The sequence below is a fragment of the Neovison vison genome, chromosome X (genome assembly GCF_020171115.1).
Source record: "Neovison vison isolate M4711 chromosome X, ASM_NN_V1, whole genome shotgun sequence".
Taxonomy (NCBI): domain Eukaryota; kingdom Metazoa; phylum Chordata; class Mammalia; order Carnivora; family Mustelidae; genus Neogale; species Neogale vison.
This window is the reverse complement of record NC_058105.1, coordinates 29733033-29748199: the sequence shown is the minus strand read 5'-3', so window position 1 is coordinate 29748199 and position 15167 is coordinate 29733033. Positions and strand designations below refer to the sequence as shown.

Genomic DNA, 15167 nt, shown 5'->3' with positions numbered 1-15167 from the left:
CCGCGTTCGTCCGAGCTGCCGTGGGAATTTGGCAAACCGGGTCTGTGGGTGAGAAAAAGGATTCGCTTTGCAACACTTCCGTAAGTGCGTTCCTCGGGAGCCTGTCAGTGTGCTAAGGGCACCGTGCTTCGTGGGTGAGGCCCACAGCCCGTGGTAGATGCCACAGGGGGAGCCCTTCCCGAAGGCGGAGGGAGCAGAGCGGGCGGGGCTAATGTCCAGGGCGGGCGGGGGAGACGTCACGTCCGAGTACAAGCGCCTTCGGTCCGGGGTTTAGGAGGGAGAGACCGGACGGCTAACCTCCGCAGGTTGGCCCGGCAGCGCCCATCTCGGCCCTGTCTTGATCTGGCCGGGCCGCGCTGGACGGGAAGGGATGGTGATGATGGAGGAAGCAAAAGACGGCGGCGGGGGCTGCCCTAGGAGGGTCCGGTAAGCCCAGGCAGGAGGTTGCTAATCGAGGTCTGAGCGGAGAAAGTTCGGGACAACCTTTTCCTTGGCTGCTAGGAATGCCAGACTTTTAACCCACTTTGCAAAATGTATGGGAACTAATGGCATACGTTTTGGATGTTAATGATTCCCGTTTTCGTGGTTTTTTTTCTCTACATTTAAAAAACAAAAACCTCTCTGTGCATTTGCAGTCACCTCAAGCGGTTTTGTACCAGTAGATTAAGGTGAGGGTTTCTAACCTGGGGTCCACAAATGGTCCATGGATAGAATTCACAGAATACATGAACTTGGATGGGAAAACAAAAATCACAACTTCGTTATTATCAAACTGTCTGAAATTTAACCCTTTCTTTATTTACAAACGTAGACAGCAAACTGTAGTGGCATTAATAGTACCTGTGACTTTGTCACCAGTGGAAATAAAGATGGTTTCATATTACATTGCAGTTGATGGAGGCCTCTTGAAATATCATTTATACACTCATCACTTCTTTGGAATTACAGTACAGTAGACCCTTGAACAATATGGGTTTGAACTTCATGGGTCCACTTATAGGTGGATATTTTCTATTAATACAGTACAGAACTATAAATGTGTTTTCCTTTTTAAAAAAAAGATTTTATTTGACAGAGAGAGAGCACAAGCAGGGGGGGCGGCAGAGGGAGAGGGAGCCGACTCCCCATTGACCAGGGAGCCTGACATGGGACTGGATCCAGGACCATGGATGGGATCATGACCGGAACTGAAGGCAGAGACTTAACCGACTGAGCCACCCAGGCGCTCCCCCCCTTTTTTTGAGAGAGAGAGAGTAGGGGAGCAGATGTGCAGAGGGAGAAGAAGAGAGAGGGAGAATCTTAAGCGGGCTCCAGGCCCAGTGCAGAGCCCATCACAGGGCTTGATCTAACGATCCTGAGATCATGACCTACGCGGAAATCAAACCGACTAAGCCACCCATGAGCCCCCTTATGATTTTCTTAATAAACTTTTCTCTAGCTTACTTTGTTTTAAGGATGCAGTATATAAGATGTATAATGTATAGAATACGTGTTAACCGACTGTTTACATTATCAGTAAGGCTTCTGGTCAGCAGTAGGCTATTAAGTTTTGGGGGAGTCAAAAAGTTACATGCAGATTTTCCACTGCACTAGGCTGACACCTCTAATCCCTGCATTGTTCAAGGATCAACTATAGTTATTAGACCCATAAGGAGAACTATGTTAAGAAGACTTTTAAAATAAATTTAATCAATTTTGGGGCACCTGGGTGGCTCAGTGGGTTAAAGCCTCTGCCTTCAGCTTAGGTCATGATTCCAGGGTCCTGGGATGGAGCCCTGCATCTGGCTCTCTGATCAGCGGGGAGCCTGCTTCCTTCTCTCTCTGTGCCTGCCTTTCTGCCTACTTGTGATCTCTCTCTGACATTTCAACCCGCATACTAGCTCCTCCTCTGCTCCCCTCCGCTCCCCCTCCAGCTCGCCTCCAGTTCCCCCTCTGACTCCCACTCTTCAGCCTGTGTCCCCTCAGGGCCACCGGGAACAGGTAGAGCAGGTACCAGGGAGGGTAAATAATCTTTTTAATTCTTACAGCTTTATAGGGGCGCTCTTCATTCTACCTGGATTTCCTTCTTCCTTGCATGCTACCCATTCTGTTTCTTTTGCTGATTCTTCCTTATCTCAACTCCTTTTTGACACTAGAGAGCCCCAAGGTTCAGTTTTGGACTTCTTCTCTTTTCTATATACACTCCCTCCTTTGACAATTTCATCCACTATCAAGGCTCTAAATTCTCTTGGTTGATGATACCCAAACATATATCTCCAGCTTGGACCTTCCTTGAACTCCTGCTACCTTCCCAACATCCAATTAGATGTCAATTACATGTCTAATATCCAGTTAGATGCCTTAAACTTAATATGTCCCCAATAGCCCTCCTGATCTTCCTCCCCCCACCCACCCAACAAGGTCCCTCAAAGTCCCCCCATTTATTTATTTATTTATTTATTTTTAAAATTTTTTATTTTTTATAAACATATATTTTTATCCCCAGGGGTACAGGTCTGTGAATCGCCAGGTTTACACACTTCACAGCACTCACCAAAGCACATACCCTCCCCAATGTCCATAACCCCACCCCCCTTCTCCCAACCCCCCTCCCCCCAGCAACCCACAGTTTGTTTTGTGAGATTAAGAGTCACTTATGGTTTGTCTCCCTCCCAGTCCCATCTTGTTTAATTTATTCTTCTCCTACCCACTTAAGCCCCCATGTTGCATCACCACTTCCTCATATCAGGGAGATCATGTGGTAGTTGTCTTTCTCTGCCTGACTTATTTCGCTAAGCATGATACGCTCTAGTTCCATCCATGTTGTCACAAATGGCAAGATTTCATTTCTTTTGATGGCTGCATAGTATTCCATTGTGTATATATACCACATCTTCTTTATCCATTCGTCTGTTGATGGACATCTAGGTTCTTTCCATAGTTTGGCTATTGTGGAGACATTGCTGCTATAAACATTCGGGTGCATGTGCCCCTTTGGATCACTATGTTTGTATCTTTGCACCCAGTAGTGCAATTGCTGGGTCATAGGGCAGTTCTATTTTCAACATTTTGAGGAACCTCCATGCTGTTTTCCAGAGTGGTTGCACCAGCTTGCATTCCCACCAACAGTGTAGGAGGGTTCCCCTTTCTCCTCATCCTTGCCAGCATCTGTCATTTCCTGACTTGTTGATTTTAGCCATTCTGACTGGTGTGAGGTGATATCTCATTGTGGTTTTGATTTGTATTTCCCTGATGCTGAGTGATATGGAGCACTTTTTCATGTGTCTGTTGGCCATCTGGATGTCTTCTTTGCAGAAATGTCTGTTCATGTCCTCTGCCCATTTCTTGATTGGATTATTTGTTCTTTGGGTGTTGAGTTTGCTAAGTTCTTTATAGATTTTGGACACTAGTCCTTTATCTGATATGTCATTTGCAAATATCTTCTCCCATTCTGTCAGTTGTCTTTTGATTTTGTTAACTGTTTCCTTTGCTGTGCAAAAGCTTTTTATCTTGATGAAATCCCAATAGTTCATTTTTGCCCTTGCTTCCCTTGCCTTTGGCGACGTTCCTAGGAAGATGTTGCTGCGGCTGAGGTCGAAGAGGTTGCTGCCTGTGTTCTCCTCAAGGATTTTGATGGATTCCTTTCTCACATTGAGGTCCTTCATCCATTTTGAGTCTATTTTTGTGTGTGGTGTAAGGAAATGGTCCAATCTCATTTCTCTGCATGTGGCTGTCCAATTTTCCCAACACCATTTATTGAAGAGGCTGTCTTTTTTCCATTGGACATTCTTTCCTGCTTTGTCGAAGATTAGTTGACCATAGAGTTGAGGGTCTATTTCTGGGCTCTCTATTCTAAAGTCCCCCATTTAAAACAATGGCACCTCCATTCTTCCTGTGGCTTGGGCTACAGTTTATCTTCCACTCTTCTCTCTCACATCCCGCGTCGGGTTTGTCAGCAGATCTGGTCAGCTTGACTTGGAGATGTATCCAGAACCCAAGGACTTCTCATCACCTCTGCACGGGTCCAAACCACCCGCTGTCACCTAGATAATTTTAAGGCTCCTCGCTGGTCTCCCTTCTTCCGTTCTGGCTTCCTACAGCAGCTGGAGTGACCCTTTCAAGACCTTAGGCAGATCACATCAGTCCTCTGCTCAACACTCTCCAGTGGCTCCCTATCCCTCTCCTAATAAAAGACAGTACAGGAGGGGCGCCTGGGTGGCTCAGTTGGTTAAGCATCTGCCTTCAGCTCAGGTCATGATCCTGGAGTCCTGGGATCGAGCCCCATATCAGGCTCCCCGTGCAGTGGGAAGCCTGCTTCTCCCCCTCCCACTCCCCCTGCTTGCGTTCCCTCTCTCGCTGCATCTCTCTCTGTCAAATAAGTAACAAATAAAATCTTTTTTAAAAAAAAATTTGCCATGGCCTGAAAAGCCCTACCCAGTTGGTTGGACTACCTTACCTCTCCGACCCAACCTCCTGCTATTCTAACGCTCACTTAGTTTGCTAAAGCCTCACGGACCTCCTTGTCCTTCCTTACACACTCCAGACACAGTTCTCTTCACAGCCTAGTCCTAGGTGTTCTCCCTGCCCGGGACTCCCATTTCCCCAGGTAGCCCGTGGCTGGTCTCCTCCTGTCCTGCAAGTCAAGGCTTAGATGTTTCCAGTTAAGAGAGACCATTCCCCCCAACATTCTATAGCCCCACTCCCTGCTTTTCTCAGTAATACTTAGCACCTTCCCGCCTGTCATATCACTTACTGGTCATCTAATTCCACGTCGGAATGAATCTCAGTGGGGGCAGAGAGATTTTTTTTTAACTTTTTTTTCTTAAGATTTTATTTATTTATTTCACAGACAGAGATCACAAGTAGACAGAGAGGCAGGCAGAGAGAGAGGAGGAAGCAGGCTCCTCCCTGAGCAGAGAGCCCGAAGTAGGACTCGATCCCAGGACGCTGGGATCATGACCTGAGCCAAAGGCAGAGGCTTAACTCACTGAGCCACCCAGGCACCTCTTTTTTAAACTTTTTATTTTGAAATAATCGGGGGTTCATGAGAACCCCCCCAAACCTACAGAGAAGTCCTGTGCACCTTCCACTCAGCCTGCTGGAGGGTCCGTGTCTTGCTTCACTAATGTAAATTGACAGGAGAATTGACATTGGAAATTGACATTGGAACAATCCAAAGAGTTTACTCAGAATTCACCAGTTATATATGCACTTGTCTGTGTGTGCGTATGTCTGGTTCTATATAGTTTTATCCCATGTGTAACTCACGGAACTACCACCATGATAAAATACAGAACTGTCCCATTACCACGAGCTTCCATGAGGGCAGAGTGTTTTGGGTTTTGTTTTTTGTTTTTTTGTTTTTTGTCAGATTTGTTTGCTCCCGTACCCCCAGCACCAAGACCCAAGCCCGACACATGGTAGGCCCGGGTGTCTGTTGAACTGAAAAGGGCACTAAGTGAAGGCTGGCTGACTCTGAAGCCAGGATGCCCACAGTCTGAATACCAACAGCGCAACGCACAAGCCACATGACCTTGGATCCGTTGCCCAGCCTATCCATGCCTCAGTTCTCCCTTCCAGAAAATGGGGATAAACACTACTGCTTAACTCCCAGTGCTCTGGCAGGCTTCGCAGTCACCGCTCAGACACGTCAAGCACCTACGAAGCCCTGCGTTCATATCCACCTGGTCCATGACCGCCGTCTGGCTCCGTACACGGCAGCCGTGATTAATTTCATTCCCTTGTGTTGTAACAGGGCAAACAGTGCTAGGAACCAAATAAACTATTACAAGAATGTTGAAGGGGTGCCGATTGCCGGCTAGGGGAGGAGGTGGCATTTGAATCCAGCCTTAGAAGGGGGGCAGTGGTGTTATGGGCTGACTTGAGTTCCCCTATAATTTGTATGTGGGAGCCCTAGCCCAGTCCCTGAGAATGTGACTGTTTGGAGGCAGGGCCTTAACAGAGGTGAATTAGTTAAGATGAGGCTTGCTCCTGTGGACCCTAGTCCAATCTGCCTGGTGTCCTTATCAGAAGAGAGTAGGACACACAGGAAGACAGCAGGGATGCTCAGAGACCATGTGAGAACACAGTGGAAGGTGGCCGGCCCTCTGCAAGCCAGTCAGCCCTCAGGAGAAACCAGACCCGCTGATGCCTTGGCTGTGGCCTTCTAGCCTCCAGAACCATGAGATGTTTCCGTCGTTTGCGGCACCCAGTCCGGCGTTTTATTAGGGTAGCTGTAGCAGATGAATACAGGTGGGATGAGGACACGGGCACTTGGGGAGGAGAGCGCTGTAGCCAAAGATGCAGCATGTCACCAGAGTGCGGGAGGCAAGTTTCGGAGGCCAGAGTCTACCAGAGCTGGGTCCCACAGGTTTCAGAAGGGACAAGGGCTGTGAAGAGGCTCCAGGATTTGCCCTCAGGTGCTCCCTGGTGCCTGTGAAAGGTGGGCCCCTACAGATGGGTGGCAAGGAAGGTGGTGAGAAGGGGAGAGAGTGAGCAGTGAGGTGGGGAGGGGCTTGAGGGGACGGAGATGCTTTTAAGATGTTTGCGCGGGAAGAGAAGGAGATGAAGAAGGATCCTTAGGGTGGTGAGCTCAAGAGCTGGTTGTTTTTGGTAGGTCTGTGCAGAAGACGATGGGAAGGAGAGAGATTAAAGTTGCAAGGAAGCGCAGGTATAGTGGGAACACATGGCAGGCTAAAGGGCATTGGAGAGAAGCTTCCCTTGAAAAGAAGTCATTTCCTGCAGTGGGAGGGAAGACGGAAAACATGAAGAGACAATGTTTTTTGTAAATTAAGTTTCTAAGTTCTGTAAATATTTGGGATGCCTGGGTGGCTCAGTTAGTTAAGTGGCTACCTTTGGCTCAGGTCATGATCTCAGGGTCCTGAGATCGAGTCCCGCATCGGGCTCTCTGCTCGGCGGGGAGCCTGCTCCCCCCACCCCCGCCTGCCTCTCTGCCTACTTGTGATCTCTCTGTCAAATAAATAAATAAAATCTTTTTTAAAAAAAGTCACTAAAACATTTGCCACCCTTTCCTCTCCAGCAATGACAACAAACTCCCAGCTACCCAGGGTGGCCCTGCTGATCTCATAAACATCCACAAGCACGTGGTACAAAGGAAGCCAGACAAAAGCGCAGGTGCTGTGTGATTCCATTTACGGAAAGACCCAAGCCAGGAGAATGGACCCTGTGCCTTGAGAAGTCAGGGTAGTGGTGATCCCTTGCAGGGTGGGGGGCGCTGGTCATATTCCGTTCCTCGCTCTGGGTGCTGTATCCGTGGGTGTGTTTGCCTTTGTGGTGGTTCATCTAGCTGTACCCTCTGGGTCTGTGCACTTTTCTGTGTGGGTATTCTGTTTCAATGTAAAGTTCAAAACACATCGACCTGGGTCTACAGACAAAGCTGTAGATGAAACGGTTCACAGACGGCTTTTCTGCCATCCCAGTCGGCCCCAGCCACCCCATCGGCTATTTCGTTCCCGTAGGTAATTTTTCTTAGCTGCTGAGTTCTCCCTCCATTGTTTCTTTGGGGAAATATCTGGACATTTTCTTTTTTTTTTCTTTTCTTCCTTTAAGATTTATTTATTTATTTGAGAGAGGGGGAGTGAGCGAGCAGGAGCAGGGGGAGGGACAGAAGGGGAGGGAAAGAAAGAATCTCAAGCAGACTCTCCTGCTGAGCGTGGAGCCCAGCCCGGAGCTCAATCCCATGACCCCAAGGTCGTGACCTGAGCCGAAACCAGGAGTCAGCCACTCAACCGACTGAGCCACCAAGGTGCTCCCCGAATATTTTCATTTTCATGACACCTCAGATATTCATATCATTTGAATAAGCCCCACCCCTGTCTTCCTATGATAAAAGTAGCCCCAGGCACATCCAAGAGGGAGCCCATGACGAGGATGGACGAGAGCAAGGGGGCCCGTGGCAGGTGGGGTGGAGTGCAGGAAATGAGGCACCCCGGCCTTGTGCAGGGGGTGAAGGCCTCTGGAGGAAGCGGAGAGGATGCGGAACAGATGTGTGCACGCGCTGGACAAGTCGCATGCCTGTACCGTGTGCAGTAGCGGGATGGACGGTACTGTCATTTCCAGCCCAGGGTGGCCCACGTGCTGGGAGCGGTGAATGGGATCCCAGGAGAGCACCGAGTACTCCTTTCCCCAGTCCGGGGAAGGGGAAGGTCAGGGAAAAGGTCTTCAGAGAAGTGGCTGCCTGAGGGAAATCCTGATGAAGGAATGGGAAGGGACAGAGAAAGGGAGTGAGGGATGGCTTTCCAGGAAGAGGGAACTCTTATGTTTGCAAAGGTGTCAGACCCTGACCCAGTATCCCAGGCCTCCCAGGTTAGGCCCGGGTGGCTGAGCTTGATCCTGGAGGCCCACAAGCTGTGACTTCGACTTTGACTTCGACTTTGACCTCTACTTCTGCTACTACTACTTCTTCTCCTTCTCCTTTTTTTTTTTTTTAAAGATTCCTTTCTCATTTATTTGACAGAGAGAGAGATAGTATAAGCAGGTGGGGGGGCAGATGGAGAGAAGGAGAAGCCGGCTCCTCACTGAGCAGGGAGCCTGATGTGGGGCTCAATCCCACGACTCTGGGATCATGACCTGAGCCAACACAGACGCTTAATGACTGAGCCACCCAGGCACCCCCTCCTCCCTTTTTGACCCCACCCCTTCCAGTTTCTTCTCAGTACAGCAACCAGAGTGATCCTGTTAAAAACCTGTCCCATGTGTGTCACTCGTATTAAAGTGGCCCTAATGGCTCGTCACCTCACTCTGGATGACAATCCAAGTCCTTACAGTGGCCTCCAAGGGGCACACACTATCAGACCCTCCCATCCTTACCTCTGACTTCTCCAGCCACTCTTGCCTTCATTTCACTCTGCTTCAGCCGTGCTGGCCAGTGACAATCCCATCTCAGGGGACTTTGCACTCGCTGTGCCCTCTATCTGGAAGCTTCTTCCGTCAGTCTCTCGAAAGCTTGATTCGCATGTCGCCTTCCCAGTGAGGTTTTCCCTAACCACTGGTCTGTCTACAATGGCAGCCTCTGCTCCCCGATCCAGCATTCCCTGCCCCTACTCCTGCTTTGTCTTCTCCATAGAACATATCTGGCTGGCATATGTTTTCTTTTTTTCTTGTCTGCCTCCCTCCCTAGAATGAAAATCCTGTGAGGTCTTGTCTTTTGTTCGCAGTTATCTTCCCTGAGCCGACTCCTGCCTCACAGAAGGTGCTCAGTAATCGTCTGAAGAATGAATGAATGGGGTCTGATACATCAACCAGCCAACATACAGGAACGGGCTCCTTGGGGCAGTTTACATCTTCATTGTTTGGCCTGGGCACTTCTTGTTTTGAGGAACCCCTGAAGCACTTTGGCCCAGCCAGAAGGTTCCTCAGAATGGTTTCAAAATAACAGTCGAAGGCAAATGGAAGTCACTGAAAGCTTTGGAAGGTAAGTGGGGCTCATGGAGGTGTTTTAGAGAGATCCTGCCCGGAGGCTGTGTGGAGAGCATGTGAGGGCAGCGGTAGGAGTGGAAACAAAGACCCATGGAGGGGGTTGGGGCTGTGTTCTCTTTTGTTGCGGTTCCTGAGTCTCCCTCCCATTCCTTGCCGACTTAGCTCCTGCCTCGCTGGCCCTCTCTCGGACACCACTGTCGTCCCAGTTCTCGGGGAGTGCAACATGCATGCGGATGCACCCAGCCGCTTGCCTCCTCTCCTCCGGTGATCGCGTACTCCCCACCCCGCAGCCACTTGATCCCTCCCCGTACCTCTGACCTTGGCGTTAGCCCATTCTCACTCTGCTGCCGCTCACTGCCTCGGCTGCCCCCAGCACTGGCCCTCCGTCCTTCTCATCCGGCCTCACTCCCGTTCTCCTAGAGCAGAGGCTCTCAGGGCGCAAGCGAGTCACCTGGGGTTCTTGGCAGAACACAGATTTGGAGTTTGCATTTGTGACAACTTCTCGGGTAATGTGTGTGCTTCTGGGCCATGGAGCCACACTTTGAGTAGCAAGGGCCTAGACCGGAGGCTGGATAACTCCTCCGCTGGTAAATATCTTTTTTTTTTTTTTTAAGATTTTATTTATTTATTTGTCAGAGAGAGAGGAGCGAGAGCGAGCACAAGCAGACAGAGTGGCAGGCAGAGGCAGAGGGAGAAGCAGGCTCCCTGCCAAGCAAGGAGCCCGATGTGGGACTCGATCCCAGGACGCTGGGATCATGACCTGAGCCGAAAGCAGCCGCTTAACCAACTGGGCCACCCAGGCGTCCCCGCTGGTAAATATCTTAAACTTCCCAGGCGACCCATGCCTGCTGCAACCATTCAGCTCCGCGGTTGCTGCCAGACACAAGGACATCGAGGGGTGTGGCCGCGTCCTAATAACATTTTAGTTACGGGTGCTGTTTGAATTGCAGAGAATTTGTGGCTGTTGCAAGCAATTCTTCTGATTTTTTTTTTCAACCATATAAAAATACAAAAACCCTTCTTAGTTTGCAGGCTGTATACCCAAGGGTAGGGACCAGGTGTGGTCCACAGCTGGTCAGCCTGTGGCCGGGATGGCAGTTTCGAGCCTCTTCTCTGTCCTCAGCATGTGTTCTACTTTGTTCCTTTTTACAGCTAAACAACGTTCCACCCCATGGACGTTATCATTTTGTTGCAGCTGACAGACACTAGGATGGCTTCCATTTTTTGGCCATAGTGAATTGTGCTGTAAATGCCGGCATGCGGTTATCTGTTTGAGTACCTGTTTTCAGTGATTTGAGGTATATACTTAGTAGTGGAATTGTTGGGTCCTATGCTCTCTTATCAACTTAACGATTAACCTTCTGCATAACTGCCAGACTGTTTTTTCCACAATTGCTGCACCATTTTACACTCCTCCCAGTAATGTAGGAATGTTCCAATTTCCCACATTCTTGCGAATGTTGGTTATTTCCCATTAAAAATCATTTTTTAAAATTTTAAAAAAGATTTTACTTATTTATTTGACAGCGAGAGACACAGCGAGAGAGGGAACACAGCAGAGGCAGTGGGAAAGGGAGCAGCAGGCTCCCCGAGGAGCAGGGAGCCCGACTCGGGGCTCGATCCTAAGACCCTGGGATCATGACCCACGCTGAAGTCAGATGCTTAACAACTAAGTCACCCAGGTGCCCCAAAATAATTTTTTAAAAAGACATTATTTTTTTAAAGATTTTATTTATTTATTTGACAGACAGAGATCACAAGTAGGCAGAGAAGCAGGCAGAGAGAGAGAAGGAAGCAGGCTCCCCACTGAGCAGAGAGCCCAATTCAGGGCTCTATCCCAGGAGCCTGGGATCATGACCTGAGCCGAAGGCAGAGGCTTTAACCCACTGAGCCACCCAGGCGCGCCATGCCCCAGAAATAATTTGATAGGCATCCTAGTGGGTGCCCGTCCCCTCCAATCAGGTTTCACCAAGCACTCGAACTGAAACTGCCCAAGATCACCAGTGACCTCTCTGTTGCTAAATCCCAAGTTAATTTCTCTGTTAGGATCTTATTCGATCTATCGGCTACATTTGTCTTAGTTGACTTCTCCTTGAAATACTGCCTTCACTTGAAGTAAGGCCCTCTCTTGCTGACTGCTCCTCAGAATCTCTTTCTCTGGCGCTCTATCTCACGTCTAAACGCTTGAGCACTCCATACCTCATCCCTCGAATCTCTTCCCTTCAGTCCGTGCTTACTGTCCCAGTGATCTCAGTCTCATGGCTTCACATGTCCACAGCTGGGTGCCCCCGGTAGCCCCCTGCACCTCCAAACACACACGCACACACACCATTTTTCTTGCAGTCTTCCCCATCGGAATTCTTTCTCCATCCTTCCAGTTGCTTAAATAATCTTTGACTCTTTCACCCCCCAAATCTGATCAGTCAGCAAATTCCGTGGGCTCTAGTGACAAAATATGTTCAGAATGTGATCACTTCTGGCTACTTCCATTGCCACTATCCGGGTCCAGGCGACCATCATTTCTCCACTGGATTACTGCAATAGCTAATCCTTAGTCCTTGTTTCCCTTGCGTTGGTCTGTTTTCAACACAGCAGCCAGAGTGATCCTTTTATTTTATAAGATCAAGTCAGATTATATCACACCTTGCTCAAAATTTGTGATGGTTCCTATATCACTGGGGAGGAAAGTCTTGACTCTGTAGGATCTTGCCCCTGTTAGCTCTCTGACTTTACTCCATCCCTTTTGGCAGACCTTCTCTTTGCTCATTCTACTCCAGCTGTCATGGCCTCTTTGCTGTTCCTGAGCAGGCCAGGCACATTCCTACCCCAGGGCTTTTTCACATAATTTTTCCTTTGGAGGCTTGTACCTCCAGATACCCATGGAGCTAGCTCCCTCATTTCCTTCTCAAGTCTTTACTCCGAAGTCACCTTCTCATTTAGGCCTTTCAACCCCCAACCATGAACATCATATTCCCTTTCCCTGACTTATTATTATTATTATTTTTAATTTATGACAGAGGGATAGCGATAGAGGGAACACAAGCACAGGGGAGCTGGAGAGGGAGAAGCAGGCTTCCTGCTGAGCAAGAAGCCCAACTTGGAGCTTGATCCCAGGAGTCTGGGATTACGACCCCAGCCGAAGGCAGATGCCCTGAGCCACCCAGGCATCCCTCCCTGACTTCTTATTTCTCTCAAGCACCTGCCACTTTTTCTTTTTTTTTTTTTAAGATTTCATGTATTTATTTGACAGAGAGAAGCCACAAGTAGATGGAGAGGCAGGCAGAGAGAGAGAGGGAAGCAGGCTCCCTGCTGAGCAGAGCCCGATGCGGGACTCGATCCCAGGACCCCGAGACCATGACCCGAGCCGAAGGCAGCGGCCTAACCCACTGAGCCACCCAGGCGTCCCACTTTTTAAGTAATCTCTACACCTGACATGAGGCTCGAACTCCCAACCCCAAGATCAAGAGTCACATGCTCCATGGAGATGGGTAAATACATAATTGTTCATTATTACTGTAATGTATGGCATAACATCTATATTTATAGACGGAGACTGCCAGGAGTCCCACACTTGTTACTTTCTGATAATGCTTATTTTGCTTGTTTTATTTACTTTCTCCACTTGAATATAAGCTCCATGAAGGCAGGAATTTTGTTTTGTTCACTGATGGAACTAGAACATACATGGCTCATGGTGTATGCTCAAGAAGTAGTGAATGAATGAATGAATGAATAATGGGAACCCGCACAAGGGCAGTGAAGGGAGTTGCGGGGAGAGGAATTGCACAAACGATACAGTGATTGGCTGTAGGGAGTGAGGATGGAGTCAGCTGTGACCCTCCATGCTTAGTGGGTAGGGGCTTGACATCCTCGACGAAACAGGATGGGGAGGAACCTAAGTTCAGTTTGGGACCAGAGATACGTGGCGGTCATTTGGGCATAGATGTCTAGTAGGCAGCTGCATCTGAGGTTAGGGGGGTGGTCCGGGCCAGAGATACTCAAAGTCTAGAAATATAGATGTTATGCCATACATTACAGTAATAATGAACAATTATGTATTTACCCATCTCCATAGTAGGAACTTGATAATTACTGAAAATTATTTGGTGATTGAATAAATGTGAGTGTTCTAAGGATGGCTAATCCTATGCATGTAGCTGTCAATATATTCTCTCCAAGAATTCACATGGGAACCTAACTTTGCTACCTTGCTTTCTTTAATAATGACGTAAGTGGTGATAATAGATTTTTGTGGTATGGAATACAGCCCCAGAGATTATAAAGAAAATTCTGGGCAGGACCCATAAAAAGATAAAACATAGAGAGTTTCTGGGGCGCCTGGGTGGCCCAGGTGTCTGCCTTCGGCTCAGGTCATGATCCCAGGGTCCTGGGATCGAGCCCTGAGCCCTACTTTGGGCTCTCTGTTCAGCAGGAAGCCTGCTTCCTCTCCCACTCCCCGTGCTTGTGTTCCCTCTCTCGCTGCTTCTGTCAAATAAATAAAATCTATTAAAAAAAAAAGTGCAGAGTTTCTGTATAGTAACGAATGGGCCACAAAACTCTTACTAACCTTCCAACTATGGAATTAAAGGTAGCATCTGTGAATAGCACAGAGAGTTAGATCTTCACTAATTAGGAGTTGAATTACTACCTCGGGACTACCTGCTGTCTGCCTGCCGGAAAAGGAGTGTGGGTCCCGATTTTGAAGGCCTGAGTACCCAAAGCCATCCATTCGTCACTGCCTTGAAGACCTAACCCCACTGCCCTCGCTCTTTGAATTTTTCTGCCTGCTTCCCTCGCATCACTGTCCACCAGAGCAGCAAGCGCTCCGGGGTTTTAAGTATTACGAGGGCGGGGACCTTGTTCGCTACCGTAGTTTGTAGTCTTCATGCCAGCACGCTGGAGGTGTTCCACGGACGTTCTGATATCCAGCATCTCAGTTGTCTCCGTCCTGTCGTTATCCCCCAAAACAAACTGAACCTTTATCTGAAGTAGGCAAAACGGAACGAATGCTTACTTTCCTGTTGTTTGCAGCAGCTGTTCACGGAGACCTTAAATGATGAGATATGAGGAAGTGGTCCTCGCCCCCTCCCTCCCAGGAGAGCCCGGGGAGCCCGCCAGGGAGAGCAAGGTGGCCCTGTGGCAAAGGAAGTTGGTGCGATTTAAACTGCTGGGCAGGACGGAGGGCCCGCCTGTGGTCTCACTGGTTGAGGGGTTTTCTCCAGCAACACTTGGCAGCTTAGGGGCAGGTGATGCCCACACCTGGCCGTGCCATCCTAGCCCTCCTTACATGGTGCACCATGCTCTGGTTATTTCTAGTTGCTTCTTGCCACCACCAGACCATGGTTTCTCAAAGATAAGGACTTGGGTCCTGGACCCCCGGGACCTAGCCTACTGTCGGTGATCATGTTTGCTGAAGTGAATACGTAAATGGAAAAATGTTAAGGGGCGTAGGGAAGCGCAGTTTACCGAGTCCGGACTGGCAAGGGTGAGTAGGACAAACGGGGGAGGTGTTGATGGGAACACAGCCTCGAGAGGCCTGGCTGCAGGTCCCAGGCTGGGGAGGGAGGCAAGTGACACCAGCTCAGGACTGGCGGCTGCGGGGCATTGCTTCTCCTGCTTCTCCTTCTCTCCCCTGTGCTGTCCTGCTTTCACCTGCCTTCCCAGGAGACCTAGCTGACAATCGCTTCCCTTGGGTCTTTCTGAGGTTTCCTTTTGGCTTCTAAACATGCTTTGGTAGTTCTTGTATTTAA

General features: G+C 49.0%; 1 long non-coding RNA gene across 2 annotated transcripts in view; it reads left to right on the top strand.

Moving 5' to 3' along the window:
* Window positions 1-24: 24 nt before the first annotated feature.
* LOC122897552 overlaps window positions 25-15167 on the top strand; it is a 45440-nt gene continuing 30297 nt past the window's right edge. Inside the window, exons 1-2 of one of the 2 annotated variants that reach the window (XR_006382550.1) lie at window positions 25-80; window positions 9156-9412. This is a non-coding gene — a long non-coding RNA (uncharacterized LOC122897552). Of the gene's footprint in view, window positions 81-282; window positions 427-9155; window positions 9413-15167 lie in introns of those variants that run through there. The other variant, XR_006382549.1, reaches the window with a different exon arrangement.